The 14,444-nt window shown below is 43.9% G+C and overlaps 1 protein-coding gene across 1 annotated transcript in view; it reads left to right on the forward strand.

Annotated features, from left to right (window-relative positions):
- The first annotated feature begins 4,748 nt into the window (after positions 1–4,748).
- Positions 4,749–14,444, forward strand: part of LOC106611943 (uncharacterized) — a 72,532-nt gene continuing 62,836 nt past the window's right edge. The window contains exon 1 of the mRNA XM_082955965.1: positions 4,749–4,837. The gene's annotated coding sequence lies outside the window, so the exon portion shown is untranslated. The remainder of the gene's footprint in view (positions 4,838–14,444) is intronic.

The following is a 14,444-nucleotide window of genomic DNA, read 5'->3' on the forward strand; positions in this document are numbered from 1 at the left end:
AACACAGGGATGAGTTACTCTCCTCTATGGAGCTATAACTCTAACACAGGGATGAGTTACTCTCCTCTATGGAGCTATAACTCCAACACAGGGATGAGTTACTCTCCTCTATGGAGCTATAACTCCAACACAGGGATGAGTTACCCTCCTCTATGGAGCTATAACTCCAACACAGGGATGAGTTACTCTCCTCTATGGAGCTATAACTCCAACACAGGGATGAGTTACCCTCCTCTATGGAGCTATAACTCCAACACAGGGATGAGTTACCCTCCTCTATGGAGCTATAACTCCAACACAGGGATGAGTTACCCTCCTCTATGGAGCTATAACTCCAACACAGAGAGAAGGAACACGGATAGAGCAGACTGCTGCTGTGTCCAAACTCTGTTCCTGTTCCTGAGAGCTGGGATATCACACAGCTGCCACTGACTCAAAAAAACTAAACCAGTGTAATGTAATGATGTTGGTCATGTTCTAACCAGTGTAATGTAATGATGTTGGTCATGTTCTAACCAGTGTAATGTAATGATGTTGGTCATGTTATGTTCTAACCAGTGTAATGTGGTGATGTTGGTCATGTTATGTTCTAACCAGTGTAATGTAATGATGTTGGTCATGTTCTAACCAGTGTAATGTAATGATGTTGGTCATGTTCTAACCAGTGTAATGTAATGATGTTGGTCATGTTACGTTCTAACCAGTGTAATGTGGTGATGTTGGTCATGTTCTAACCAGTGTAATGTGGTGATGTTGGTCATGTTATGTTCTAACCAGTGTAATGTAATGATGTTGGTCATGTTACGTTCTAACCAGTGTAATGTGGTGATGTTGGTCATGTTCTAACCAGTGTAATGTGGTGATGTTGGTCATGTTCTAACCAGTGTAATGTGGTGATGTTGGTCATGTTCTAACCAGTGTAATGTAATGATGTTGGTCATGTTATGTTCTAACCAGTGTAATGTGGTGATGTTGGTCATGTTATGTTCTAACCAGTGTAATGTAATGATGTTGGTCATGTTCTAACCAGTGTAATGTAATGATGTTGGTCATGTTATGTTCTAACCAGTGTAATGTGGTGATGTTGGTTATGTTATGTTCTAACCAGTGTAATGTGGTGATGTTGGTCATGTTCTAACCAGTGTAATGTGGTGATGTTGGTCATGTTATGTTCTAACCAGTGTAATGTGGTGATGTTGGTCATGTTATGTTCTAACCAGTGTAATGTGGTGATGTTGGTCATGTTCTAACCAGTGTAATGTGGTGATGTTGGTCATGTTCTAACCAGTGTAATGTGGTGATGTTGGTCATGTTCTAACCAGTGTAATGTGGTGATGTTGGTCATGTTCTAACCAGTGTAATGTAGTGATGTTGGTTATGTTCTAACCAGTGTAATGTGGTGATGTTGGTCAATGTCTAACCAGTGTAATGTGGTGATGTTGGTCAGCATGTCTAACCAGTGTAATGTGGTGATGTTGGTCATGTTATGTTCTAACCAGTGTAATGTAATGATGTTTGTCATGTTCTAACCAGTGTAATGTGGTGATGTTGGTCAATGTCTAACCAGTGTAATGTGGTGATGTTGGTCATGTTCTAACCAGTGTAATGTGGTGATGTTGGCTGTTATGTTCTAACCAGTGTAATGTGGTGATGTTGGTCATGTTATGTTCTAACCAGTGTAATGTGGTTATGTTGGTCATGGTCTAACCAGTGTAATGTGGTGATGTTGGTCATGTTATGTTCTAACCAGTGTAATGTGGTGATGTTGGTCATGTTCTGTTCTAACCAGTGTAATGTGGTGATGTTGGTCATGTTCTAACCAGTGTAATGTAGTGATGTTGGTCATGTTCTAACCAGTGTAATGTGGTGATGTTGGTCAATGTCTAACTAGTGTAATGTGGTGATGTTGGTCATGTTCTAACCAGTGTAATGTGGTGATGTTGGTCATGTTATGTTCTAACCAATGTAATGTGGTGATGTTGGTCATGTTATGTTCTAACCAGTGTAATGTAATTATGTTGGTCATGTTCTAACCAGTGTAATGTGGTGATGTTGGTCATGTTCTAACCAGTGTAATGTGGTGATGTTGGTCATGTTCTAACCAGTGTAATGTGGTGATGTTGGTCAATGTCTAACCAGTGTAATGTGGTGATGTTGGTCATGTTATGTTCTAACCAGTGTAATGTAGTGATGTTGGTCATGTTATGTTCTAACCAGTGTAATGTGGTGATGTTGGTCATGTTCTAACCAGTATAATGTGGTGATGTTGGTTATGTTCTAACCAGTGTAATGTGGTGATGTTGGTTATGTTCTAACCAGTGTAATGTGGTGATGTTGGTTATGTTATGTTCTAACCAGTGTAATGTGGTTATGTTGGTCATGTTATGTTCTAACCAGTGTAATGTGGTGATGTTGGTTATGTTATGTTCTAACCAGTGTAATGTGGTGATGTTGGTCATGTTATGTTCTAACCAGTGTAATGTGGTTATGTTGGTCATGTTATGTTCTAACCAGTGTAATGTGGTGATGTTGGTTATGTTATGTTCTAACCAGTGTAATGTGGTGATGTTGGTCATGTTATGTTCTAACCAGTGTAATGTGGTGATGTTGGTCACGTTATGTTCTAACCAGTGTAATGTGGTGATGTTGGTCATGTTATGTTCTAACCAATGTAATGTGGTGATGTTGGTCATGTTATGTTCTAACCAGTGTAATGTAATGATGTTGGTCATGTTCTAACCAGTGTAATGTAATGATGTTGGTCATGTTCTAACCAGTGTAATGTGGTGATGTTGGTTATGTTCTAACCAGTGTAATGTGGTGATGTTGGTCATGTTATGTTCTAACCAGTGTAATGTGGTGATGTTGGTCATGTTCTGTTCTAACCAGTGTAATTTGGTGATGTTGGTCATGTTCTGTTCTAACCAGTGTAATGTGGTGATGTTGGTTATGTTATGTTCTAACCAGTGTAATGTGGTGATGTTGGTTATGTTCTAACCAGTGTAATGTGGTGATGTTGGTCATGTTATGTTCCAACCAGTGTAATGTGGTGATGTTGGTCATGTTCTAACCAGTGTAATGTGGTGATGTTGGTCATGTTCTAACCAGTGTAATGTGGTGATGTTGGTTATGTTATGTTCTAACCAGTGTAATGTGGTGATGTTGGTCATGTTATGTTCTAACCAGTGTAATGTGGTGATGTTGGTTATGTTATGTTCTAACCAGTGTAATGTGGTGATGTTGGTCTTGTTCTAACCAGTGTAATGTGGTGATGTTGGTCATGTTCTGTTCTAACCAGTGTAATGTGGTGATGTTGGTCTTGTTCTAACCAGTGTAATGTGGTGATGTTGGTTATGTTATGTTCTAACCAGTGTAATGTGGTGATGTTGGTTATGTTCTAACCAGTGTAATGTGGTGATGTTGGTCATGTTCTAACCAGTGTAATGTGGTGAATTTGGTCATGTTATGTTCTAACCAGTGTAATGTGGTTATGTTGGTTATGTTATGTTCTAACCAGTGTAATGTGGTAATGTTGGTCATGTTCTAACCAGTGTAATGTGGTTATGTTGGTTATGTTCTAACCAGTGTAATGTGGTGATGTTGGTCATGTTCTAACCAGTGTAATGTGGTGATGTTGGTCATGTTCTAACCAGTGTAATGTGGTGATGTTGGTCATGTTATGTTCTAACCAGTGTAATGTGGTGATGTTGGTCATGTTATGTTCTAACCAGTGTAATGTGGTGATGTTGGTCATGTTATGTTCTAACCAGTGTAATGTGGTGATGTTGGTTATGTTATGTTCTAACCAGTGTAATGTGGTGATGTTGGTCATGTTCTAACCAGTGTAATGTGGTGATGTTGGTCATGTATGTTCTAACCAGTGTAATGTGGTGATGTTGGTCATGTTCTGTTCTAACCAGTGTAATGTGGTGATGTTGGTCATGTTCTGTTCTAACCAGTGTAATGTGGTGATGTTGGTCATGTTATGTTCTAACCAGTGTAATGTGGTGATGTTGGTTCTGTTATGTTCTAACCAGTGTAATGTGGTGATGTTGGTCATGTTCTAACCAGTGTAATGTGGTGATGTTGGTCATGATCTGTTCTAACCAGTGTAATGTGGTGATGTTGGTCATGTTATGTTCTAACCAGTGTAATGTGGTGATGTTGGTCATGTTCTAACCAGTGTAATGTGGTGATGTTGGTCATGTTCTAACCAGTGTAATGTGGTGATGTTGGTCATGTTCTAACCAGTGTAATGTGGTGATGTTGGTTATGTTCTAACCAGTGTAATGTGGTGATGTTGGTCATGTTATGTTCTAACCAGTGTAATGTGGTGATGTTGGTCATGTTATGTTCTAACCAGTGTAATGTGGTTATGTTGGTCATGTTATGTTCTAACCAGTGTAATGTGGTGATGTTGGTCATGTTATGTTCTAACCAGTGTAATGTGGTGATGTTGGTCATGTTATGTTCTAACCAGTGTAATGTGGTGATGTTGGTTATGTTCTAACCAGTGTAATGTGGTGATGTTGGTCATGTTCTAACCAGTGTAATGTGGTGATGTTGGTTATGTTCTAACCAGTGTAATGTGGTGATGTTGGTCATGTTATGTTCTAACCAGTGTAATGTGGTTATGTTGGTCATGTTATGTTCTAACCAGTGTAATGTGGGGATGTTGGTCATGTTATGTTCTAACCAGTGTAATGTGGTGATGTTGGTCATGTTATGTTCTAACCAGTGTAATGTGGGGATGTTGGTCATGTTCTAACCAGTGTAATGTGGTGTGCTTTACTCTCTCTGATCTCACCAGGGCAAGACTGGGAGAGATGGATACCCGGTACATTTTAATTTCTTTTTAGATTCTCTTAGCCTGTTTTGGGCTCCTATCACCTCAATCAACAGTGTATTTAATGGATTCTACACTCGTGATCCTTCTTCTTCTTTGTCTTTTTACTTCCACCTCACATTAATGAGTGTATTTTCAACAATGATTAATGTGTTTATAATTCCTGCCCCATGCAACAACTGAAAAACATCCATAGCCCCCCCCACACACACACACACACACACACACACACACACACACACACACACACACAGACACAGAGACACACACCCAGCCCAGTTTGATTAGCCAGGGTTAATTGGGTCTGTTCCCTGCACCACATGTTGTTTCGTCATGATCACATCATGGCTGCTGCCTGCCAATATCAGACAGATTAGATTCGCAGCAGTGTTGGGTTGGAACACCTGTCAGTGTGGTGCATCAACTGACTCACTGATTCACTAGCTGGTTCAGTTTAATAGGTTGTGTCATCAATCTTTACTGAGTTCTTTTTTAGTGTGTCTGGGGTCTGGATTTATTTTGAGATATACTTATATAGGCCTAACAAGTTATCCAATCAATGAGTAGATTTCTGTTCAAGTAATAAACTAGTGTGGTATAGTGTGGAGTTGTCACTCTCGTCTCCCTGTTAAACTGTGTTCTGGTGTCTTCTACTGGCCATATGGGGAACTACAACTATCTGCTCCGCTCAGTATGAACAAATCAAATCACATTTGTCACATGCGCTGAATACAACAGGTGTAGACCTTACCGTGAATCAATGTGCAGGGGTACAGGTTAGTCGAGGTAATTTGTATGTGTAGGTAGGGGTAAAGTGACTATGCATAGATAATAAACAGCGAGTAGCAGCAGTGTAAAAACAAGGGGCGGGGGGTCAATGTAAATAGTCCGGGTGGCCATTTGATTAATTGTTCAGCAGTCTTATGGCTTGGTGTAGAAGCTGTTAAGGAGCCTTTTGGTCCTAGACTTGGTGCTCTGGTACCGCTTGCCGTGCGGTAGCAGAGAAAACAGTCCATGACTTGGGTGACTGGAGTCTTAGACCATTTTTGGGCTTTCCTCTGACATAGCCTGGTATATAGGTTCTGGGTGGCAGGAAGCTTGGCCCCAGGGATATACTGGGCCGTACGCACTACCCTCTGTAGCGCCTTACGGTCAGATGCCGAGCAGTTGCCATACCAGTCAGTGATGCAAACGGTCAGGATTTTCTCGATGGTGCAGCTATAGAAGTTTTTGAGGACCTGGGGACCCATGCTAAATCTTTTCAGTCTCCTGAGGGGGAAAAGGTGTTGTCGTGCCCTCTTCACGACTGTCTTGGTGTGTTTGGACCATGATAGTTTGTTGGTGATGTGGACACCAAGGAATTTGAAACTCTCCACTACAGCCCCATTGATGTTAATGTGGGTGTGTTAGGCCCTCCTTGTCCCGTAGTCCACGATCAGCTCCTTTGTCTTGCTCACTTTGAGGGAGAGGTTGTTGTCCTTGCATCACACTGCCAGTTTTCTGACGTCCTCCTTATAAGCTGTCTCATCGTTGTCGGTGATCAGGCCTACCACTTTTGTGTCGTCAGCAAACTTAATGATGGTGTTGGAGTCGTGCTTGGCCATGCAGTTGTGGGTGAACAGGGAGTGTACAAGAGAGGACTGAGCACGCACCCCTGAGGGGCCCCTATGTTGAGGATCAGCGTGGCAGATGTGTTGTTGCCTACCCTTACCACCTGGGGGCGGCCCGTCAGGAAGTCCAGGATCCAGTTGCAGAGGGTGGTGTTTAGTCCTAGGATGAGCTTTGTGGGCATTATGGTGTTGAACGCTGAGCTGTAGTCAATGAACAGCATTCTCACATAGGTGTTCCTTTTGTCCAGGTGGGAAAGGGCAGTGTGGAGTGCGATTGAGATTGCATCATCTGTGGATCTGTTGGGGCAGTATGCAAATTGGGGTGGGTCTAGGATTTCCGGGATGATGGTGTTGATGTCAGCCATGACCAGCCTTTCAAAGCAGGCATGGCTACAGACGTGAGTCTTGCCTCTGCCTCTGTCCCTAAGGTCAATTTGGTGGTGGTGATGAGTGTTTTAGTCATTATGAACATGATGCCCTGTCTCTGTCTCTGATGTCAGTTTGGTGATGATAATCAGTGTTTTAGTCATAATGAACATCAGCATAGGTTACCTCTGACTAGATTTAACAGGATGTCTCTTTATGTGTATTTATGCTAATGTGGTTCATTAGTGTTGAGTTACCCTGGTTACGCATGGTAGCATATTGATTGCTGTGTTATTTAGAATGTTGTATTATTATTGGGAATGTTGGGAAGTCCAGCCCCCATGGGGTTCCCAGATTGCCAGGTCTGCCTGGCTATGCTCTCAGCTCTGTCTGGCACTGGGACGCCTTCCTGACGGGAAATGCCTGCTGCTAATTATACACAGGCAGGCGCACACACATGTTTGTGTGTGTATGCGTGTGTGCATTTTGTGTGAGAGAGCGAAAGAGAGAGAGCGAAAGAGAGAAGGGGAGAGAAGGAGAGAGGGGGAGACAGAGAGAGGAGAAAGAGGAAGAGAGAGAGAGGGGGGTGAGAGAGCGAGAGGGAGAGAGAGAGAGAGAGAGAGAGAGAGAGAGAGAGGGGGAGAGGGAGGGAGGGGAGGGAGAGAGGGGGAGATAGAGAGAGTTTGTGTATGACAAGCATGTGTCTGTTTGGGTAACTGTGTGTTCCTTTGTTTGGGTGTCATGTCTGTGTCTGTACATGAGAACGCTTAGTGAGTATTACAGTACACCAGCAATAATTATGCCATCATTCATTATGAGTGTCTGTCCTTCCAATTGGTTCATCAGTCAACCCTAACCTGACCCCCCTCCACCCCTGACATGTATTAATGTATTCATGGTTAACTTCAGATCCAACACACAGTAGCTGAATCCTGTAGTTCATTAGCTTAGACAGCAGGCTGGTCCATTTTCCATGGTCTTATATCATGTTTCCCACACTGTTAAAGGAGAGATTCCCTCATTTTCAGTGTTATATCGTATTTGTACATGTTCTATCGATTCTCGAGGTCATTTCATGTTTTCATGTATATCTGAGCTATTGCCGTTCAAGCTGGCAGAAATACAGCCTTTGTGATTTGCATCATATGATGGAGGTCCAGCTAGAGTCCACATAAGCTGTGTGTTTGTGTGTCTGTGTGTCTGTGTGTCTCTGTGTCTGTGTGTGTGTGTGTGTGTGTGTGTGTGTGTGTGTGTGTGTGTGTGTGTGTGTGTGTGTGTGTGTGTGTGTGTGTGTGTGTGTGTGTGTGTGTGTGTGTGTGTGTGTGTGTGTGTGTGTGTGCGATTGTTGACGAAAGAAAGCAATTTCTCACATGAAGTCTGTTCAAACTCCATCTCCGTAACCTTGTAATGAAACCCAGAAGTGTGAGATTGAGAAGCCATTTTCAAATTGACACAAATGAGTCCAGGCAATTTCTTAAGATTACCAGGATGTGTTGTGCCAACTAAATGTTGTTTTCCCCAGGAATAGCACCGCCTCCTTTTCCCACACCTTACTCCTCCTCGCTAGTTTTACGTCTGCTTGGCTGAGCCTAAGGCCAGGAGCCAGCAGTTGTCAGAGAGAGGTGAAAGAGTGATATACTATTCAGCTACCTTTCTGGGGGTGTCATCCAGGAACTAGGAGAACACCTGATCGACAGACAGAGAGAGAGAGAGAGAGATGCACATAAATAAGCTAATTTATTCATTTGGGTGCTGGGTTGCTGTGAAGAATTAGCAGTATAAGTGGGAGAAAGAGGGAGAGAGGGAGAGAGAGAGAGATAACAGGTCCTTCAAATCAAATCAAATCAAATTTATTTTTATATAGCCCTTCGTACATCAGCTGATATTCTCAAAGTGCTGTACAGAAACCCAGCCTAAAACCCCAAACAGCAAGCAAAGCATGTGAAAGAAGCACGGTGGCTAGGAAAAACTCCCTAGGAAAAACTCCCTAGAAAGGCCAAAAACCTAGGAAGAAACCTAGAGAGGAACCAGGCTATGAGGGGTGGCCAGTCCTCTTCTGGCTGTGCAGGGTGGATATTATAACAGAACATGGTCAAAATGTTAAAATGTTAAAATGTTCATAAATGACCAGCATGGTCAAATAATAATAATCATAGTAGTTGTCGAGGGTGCAACAAGCACGTCCGGTGAACAGGTCAGGGTTCCATAGCCGCAGGCAGAACAGTTGAAACTGGAGCAGCAGCACGGCCAGGTGGACTGGGGACAGCAAGGAGTCATCATACCAGGTAGTCCTGAGGCATGGTCCTAGGGCTCAGGTCCTCCGAGAGAAAGACAGAAAGAGAGAAAGAGAGAATTAGAGAGAGCATATTTAAATACACACAGGACACCGGATAAGACAAGAGAAATACTCCAGATGTAACAGACTGACCCTAGCCCCCCGACACATAAACTACTGCAGCATAAATACTGGAGGCTGAGACAGGAGGGATCAGAAGACACTGTGGCCCCATCCGATGATACCCCCGGACAGGGCCAAACAGGCAGGATATAACCCCACCCACTTTGCCAAAGCACAGCCCCCACACCACTAGAGGGATGTCTCCAACCACCAACTTACCGTCCTAAGACAAGGCCGAGTATAGCCCACAACGATCTCCGCCATGGCACAACCCAAGGGGGGGGGGGGGGAAGACCAACCCAGACAGGAAGACCACGTCAGTGACTCAACCCACTCAAGTGACGCACCCCTCCCATGGACGGCATGGAAGAACACCAGTAGGCCAGTGACTCAGCCTCTGTAAAAGGGTTAGAGGCAGAGAATCCCAGTGGAAAGAGGGGAACCGGCAAGGCAGAGACAGCAAGGGCGGTTCGTTGCTCCAGCCTTTCCGTTCACCTTCACACTCCTGGGCCAGACTATACTTAATCATAGGACCTACTGAAGAGATAAGTCTTCAGTAAAGACTTAAAGGTTGAGACTGAGTCTGCGTCTCTCACATTGGTAGGCAGACCATTCCATAAAAATGGATCTCTATAGGAGAAAGCCCTACCTCCAGCCGTTTGCTTAGAAATTCTAGGGACAATTAGGAGGCCTGCGTCTTGTGACCGTAGCGTACGTGTAGGTATGTACGGCAGGACCAAATCGGAAAGATAGGTAGGAGCAAGCCCATGTAATGCTTTGTAGGTTAGCAGTAAAACCTTGAAATCAGCCCTTGCCTTAACAGGAAGCCAGTGTAGGGAGGCTAACACTGGAGTAATATGATCAAATTTTTTGGTTCTAGTCAGGATTCTAGCAGCCGTATTTAGCACTAACTGAAGTTTATTTAGTGCTTTATCCGGGTAGCCGGAAAGTAGAGCATTGCAGTAGTCCAGCCTAGAAGTAACAAAAGCATGGATTAATTTTTCTGTGTCATTTTTGGACAGAAAATTTCTGATTTTTGCAATGTTACGTAGATGGAAAAAAGCTGTCCTTGAAACAGTCTTGATATGTTCTTCAAAAGAGAGATCAGGGTCCAGAGTAACGCCGAGGTCCTTCACAGTTTTATTTGAGACGACTGTACAACCATCCAGATTAATTGTCAGATTCAACAGAAGATCTCTTTGTTTCTTGGGACCTAGAACAAGCATCTCTGTTTTGTCCGAGTTTAAAAGTAGAAAGTTTGCAGCCATCCACTTCTTTATGTCTGAAACACAGGCTTCTAGCGAGGGCAATTTTGGGGCTTCACCATGTTTCATTGAAATGTACAGCTGTGTGTCGTCTGCATAGCAGTGAAATTTAACATTATGTTTTCGAATGACATCCCCAAGAGGTAAAATATATAGTGAAAACAATAGTGGTCCTAAAACGGAACCTTGAGGAACACCGAAATTTACAATTGATTTGTCAGAGGACAAACCATTCACAGAGACAAACTGATATCTTTCCGACAGATAAGATCTAAACCAGGCCAGAACTTGTCCATGTAGACCAATTTGGGTTTCCAATCTCTCCAAAAGAATGTGGTGATCGATGGTATCAAAAGCGGCACTAAGATCTAGGAGCACGAGGACAGATGCAGAGCCTCGGTCTGACGTCATTAAAAGGTCATTTACCACCTTCACAAGTGCAGTCTCAGTGCTATGATGGGGTCTAAAACCAGACTGAAGCGTTTCGCATACATTGTTTGTCTTCAGGAAGGCAGTCAGTTGCTGTGCAACAGCTTTTTCTAAAATTTTGGAGAGGAATGGAAGATTCGATATAGGCCGATAGTTTTTTATAATTTCTGGATCAAGATTCGGCTTTTTCAAGAGAGGCTTTATTAATAATGGCAGGAATGGAGGAGGTCTTTATACTAGTGAGATTGCTAAAGCGAACACCGCCATTTTTTATTTTGCCCAACCTAGATCGAGGCACAGACACGGTCTCAATGGGGAAGCTGAGCTGACTACACTGACTGTGCTAGTGGCAGACTCCACTAAGCTGGCAGGCTGGCTAACAGCCTGCTGCCTGACCTGCACCCTATTTCATTGTGGAGCTTCACTCCTCACAGACAGTGTGTGTGTTTATGTGTGACTCCCCACTGGTCACAGACATCAGTTCTAGTTTTGATTCATTGATTTACATTTGGTTGAGTTGTCAACTAAAGTGAATTCAACGTGAAATCAACCAAAAAATAGATTTAGGTTAAAAATCTGTTTTCCGCGTTGATTCAACGTCAACATGTTGTATTGTTTGGTTGAAATGACGTGGATTTATTTTTTTTAATGTTGCGCAGTCTTTTGCCCAGTGGGTCTTCATATAACCCTCACGTCTTCCTGTCGTTAGTCACAGCCTGGGTTAGAGCATCAATACAGAGTCACTCCACTGTCAAGCAATCAAAACCATGGGCCTCCCGAGTGGTATGGTGGTCTGAGGCACTGCATCGCAGTGCTAGCTGTGCCACTACAGTTTCTGGGTTTGGGTCCAGGCTCTGCCGGCCGCAACCAGGAGACCCATGGGGCGTTGTCCGGGTTAGGGGAGGGTTTGGCCAGCAGGGATGTCCTTGTCCCATCGGGCACTAGCGACTCCTGTGGTGAGCCGGGCGCAGTGCACACTGACACGGTTGCCAGGTGTACGGTGTTTCCCCCGACACATTGGTGCGGCTGGCTTCTGCGTTAAGTGGGCATTGTGTCAAGAAGTAGTGTTGCGTGTGTTGGGTTGCGTTTCGGAGGACGCACTGGCTCTCGACCTTTGCCTCTCCCAAGTCCGTACTCTCCCGAGGGATGAGACAAGACTGTAACAACCAAGTCCGTACTCTCCCGAGGGATGAGACAAGACTGTAACAACCAAGTCCGTACTCTCCCGAGGGATGAGACAAGACTGTAACAACCAAGTCCGTACTCTCCCGAGGGATGAGACAAGACTGTAACAACCAAGTCCGTACTCTCCCGAGGGATGAGACAAGACTGTAACAACCAATTGGATACCACGAAACTGGGGAGAAAAAGGACAAAAAAAATACAAAATAAAATAAACATTCAAAACCAGTAAACACTCACGCACACACATGCTCTCTCTTTCTTACACACATATGCACTCTCACACACACAAACACATATGCACTCTCACACACACAAACACATATGCACTCTCACACACACAAACACATATGCACTCTCACACACACAAACACATATGCATACACTTACATGCACAGCGGTGGAGGCTGGTGGGAGGAGCTATAGGAGGACAGGCTCATTGTAATGGCTGGAATGGAATAAATGGAACCGAGTCAAACACATCAAACATGGAAACCACATGCCATGCATTCCATTCCAGCCATTACAATGAGCCTGTCCTCCTATAGCTCCTCCCACCAGCCTCCACTGATGCACAGTACACACACACTCATTGATATGCACAGACTACATTGTTAATGCGTGTGTCTCTTTTCAGCCTCCTAGGACAGATCAAAAGTGTCAGTGATTTACTCTCCTACGTACAGTTCTACTATACTTTTTTAAGGGCGACTGGTATCCTAGCGGTTCGAGCGTTGGGCCAGTAACCGAAACGTCCCTGGTATGAATACCCAGCCGACAAGGTGAAACATCTGTCGATGTGCCCTTAAGCAAGACACTGAAGACTAATTATCTCCAGGGGTGCCGTACTACTATGGCTGACCCTGTAAAACAACACATTTCACTGCACCTATCTGGTGTATGTGACAATAAAATATCTATATACACCGACTGTGCAAAACATTAAGAACACCTTGCTAATATTGACTGGCATCCCCCCTTTTGCCCTCAGAACAGCCTCAATTCGTCAGGGCATGGACTCTACAAGGTGTTGAAAGCGTTCCACAGGGATGCTGGCCCATGTTGACTCCAATGCTTCCCACAGTTGTGTCAAGTTGGCTGGATGTCCTTTGGGTGGTGGACTGTTCTTGATGCACACAGGAAACACCTCTGAGGGTGAAAAACCCAGCAGCGTTGCAGTTCTTGACTCAAACCGGTGCGCCTGGCACCAACTACCATACCCCGTTCAAAGGCACTTAAATCTTTAAAAAATAGATTTAGGTAAAAATCTGTTTTCCATGTTGAGTCAACGTCAACACACTGTGGCCTTGCAGCAGACCTACAGCCTTCCTCATGTTCACACCCAGGCCTCAGCTCTTCCTAAGGCCTTGCAGCAGAACTACAGCCTTCCTCATGTTCACACCCAGGCCTCAGCTCTTCCTAAGGCCTTGCAGCAGAACTACAGCCTTCCTCATGTTCACACCCAGGCCTCAGCTCTTCCTAAGGCCTTGCAGCAGAACTACAGCCTTCCTCATGTTCACACCCAGGCCTCAGCTCTTCCTAAGGCCTTGCAGCAAGGATATTAAACACATAGTTCAAACCTCTTCTATACTATGCTGAAAGAAGGAGGAGCGTTGCTCCACACACACACGCAAACACCCTGCTGCAAAAGTCATTTTCCAGAAATGTGTTTAAAAACTTTCTAATTTGGTGGAATGCTTATGTAGGCAGAGTCACAGCACCCAGAATCCTCACTGATTAGAATCCTCACTGATTAGAATCCTCACTGATTAGAATCCTCACTGATTAGAATCCTCACTGATTAGAATCCTCACTGATTAGAATCCTCACTGATTAGAATCCTCACTGATTAGAATCCTCACTGATTAGGACAAGGAGTCAAGATGGCAGAGAGGAGACTATGAATACACACAGACAAAAAGGCAATGTTCCCTTCTCCCCTACTTGTGGTTTTAGTGGTAATTTGAGGCCTATTTTTTCTCTCTCTCTCTCTCTCCCTGTCTGTGTCTCTGTGGCTCGTTCCGTTTGTGGTATAAGATGAAGGGTTCTGCTGCCTTTTTGTTTGAGCTTATTTTTATTTGCATTCCATCTTTTTATTTTTCCTCCTCAGTCTGTTGTGTAGGTCCAAAACACATAAACACACAAACACACCCTCATCACTGGCTCTGTCCTACATGGTCATGTCATGCATCAGACATTACAGTCCTCCACTGGTCCATAATGGAAGTGGTCCTTTATAAAGGTAGCATCCGCTTATCAATCACATAGACTTTCATCGAGTTCTCTGGTTTTTATGGTCTTGTTAAAATGAGTATTATCAACTGTTTTGTAGTTGTAGAGAATTTTGT

The sequence above is a fragment of the Salmo salar genome, chromosome 09, assembly GCF_965601325.2.
Source record: "Salmo salar chromosome 09, fSalSal1, whole genome shotgun sequence".
NCBI classification, from domain to species: Eukaryota; Metazoa; Chordata; class Actinopteri; order Salmoniformes; family Salmonidae; genus Salmo; species Salmo salar.